Genomic DNA, 2310 nt, shown 5'->3' with positions numbered 1-2310 from the left:
TTACACTTATGGTTAGACTCCCATGGTAGCTAGTGGAGCCTGGTGCTGATGTCTTTTGATCGCTTAAGCCCCACGTACTTTCTCTTGGTTTCTCAGAGCTTTCTGCTTCCATGTATGTCTTTCCTCCCGTCTAAGCATGGAAGCCCTAAATGGCCTAGAATTCCTATAGCTTAGTTGCAAATTTGAGAGGTTCCCCCAGTGACTCTGGTGGAGGCGGTCTATTCTGTGTCCCTGGTAAAAAGTCTACCCCCTCGGGTTTGTTATGGGGCCCAGAACTTGTACGATGCCCGGTAAGCTTCTTAGAGGAGGCGGGTATTAGGCAGGATTGGATCTGCGTCCCCTGACATGCCCTTCATACCCTTGAATTAGGATTCCTAAGGGAGCCGGCAGGAGGAGAATGGGGTGTTCCTTGTGGTTCCACTTCACACCTACTCTTCGAGACCCCGGATTCTGACAAGTTTCCCGAACTTGGAAGACCCAGATGTCGAGGTCTGCAGGTAAATGATGTGTTTAGGCAGGAGAGAGACCCTCTAGAATTCCTGTAGGAGGTGCAAGTGGGCTGCATTCCACCAGGGGCAGGGTGCTGGGAGAAGATGGGAGAGGCCAGGGTAACCAAGGGCAAAGGAGGAAGCTCACTTATTCCCACTCTTTGATGGTTCTGCTCTGATATTCTAGGCCGGCACATTGGCACTCCCAGTTAGTGTGGTTTACAGAAAGCCTGGGAGACTCGCTGGAGGCTCGTGTCTGGATCCCTTGGAGCTGTGTGAAGTTAAAGGAGCACACCTGTTCTCCTCTCAGGGACTCCGTGCCTCTCCGGGGAGTTACTGGAGAGATCTATGTGTTACTCGGCCCACTCCTGAGATATGACTATCCTATGAAAAACCAGGCATCTTTAAATAATTGTTGTATAATATCTTTGGATATGGAGATTTAATGGATATTTGCCAAATCTGGGCCTCAAGGCTCTTTATAAAAAAAGGGTTCTTTGAGGCTCTTTCCTCCTGCATCTATAAAACTAAATCCCAGTGACTCCGAGTCTGTCTAATGCTTTTTCCTTGACTTTATGTGTGTTTAGTCTTTCAGAATTCTTGTAACTCAATGTCATTACTATTTATATGGGCAATATTCATACAAATAAATCAAATTTAAATGTGCTGGGATACAGTTTAATTGGTACAGTGCTCACCCAGCATACACAAAGTTCTGGGTTCAATTCCCCGGCATTGCACAAAGTCGACATGGTGGCACGTGCTTATCCCAACACTGGGAGATGAAGGCAGGAGGATGAGAGGTTCTAGGTCATCCTTGCCTGCCTGCACACTGTGTTCAAAGCCAGCCTGTGCTACATGAAACCCTGCCTCGAAATTTACATTTAGATTATTACAGCATACACCTGGTAAAACAATCTAGTCAAATGTACAGTGAAGACGAAGTCCTCGCTGACCAGTGCTCCTCAGTTTCCCTGCCCCAGATATCCTTCCAGAGTTTGGTTTTGCATAACCAACAACACCCATGCCATGGTGGAGGCAGTAAGGTTAGCCTGCTCGGACGACACAGCTGGTAGGCAGTAGAGCTGAGAGTCCTGGCCTTTGGCTCCATTTCTCATTTTCCTTCTACCAACCCATACCATTCAATAAGAAGCTCTGTGTCCTCTCTGGATGAGACAGGACAAGAATTTCAAAAGAGTCTAAAACAAACCCCAGCTCCCAACAGCAAAAACTAGCTCACATGAGCAGGCAGAGCCTCACTTAGCTAATGTCCTCAGAGACACCATCCACTGCTTTCTCTTGCTATCTATACTTTAAAAGCATGTCTCTCCAACTCCTTGTTGCCTTTGAGAAGCTGAGATTTGTGGCCTGGGCCTAAGTTATGGATTACTGAGCTCCCAGCAACCTAGGCTTGGGCCTGAGGGCTGCAGGAAGAGCCAGGAAAGACTTGGAGAATCCACAAAGCCCCCAGGACTCACTCAGAAACTTGGACTGCTGGCATGTCCGCAGAATACTGTCTCCTGAGAGCAGGCATTGCACCCTGGAGTGGAGGGAAGGCGTGGCTAGCTTCTTCAGAACAAGGTCTCAGGCCTGACTGATGCTTTGTGTCCCTGGGACTGCCATCACTCTACCTTTCTAGATAAGAGAGTCCTAGATCCCAGAAGAAGGCAAATAACTCCTCTTTCCCTCTAGGTTTGGGGATACCCCCAGGCTGGGCTTCATGGAGAAATCTTTCCTGATTACTAACATGAATCCCAGAGCAGCCTCCGCCTCTCCCTGGACAGGATGAGAGGCCAACTGTAACCAGACCTAACTGGCCATC

The sequence above is a fragment of the Mus caroli genome, chromosome 9 (genome assembly GCF_900094665.2).
Source record: "Mus caroli chromosome 9, CAROLI_EIJ_v1.1, whole genome shotgun sequence".
Taxonomy (NCBI): Eukaryota; Metazoa; Chordata; class Mammalia; order Rodentia; family Muridae; genus Mus; species Mus caroli.
Note: the sequence above shows the minus strand (reverse complement) of the source record.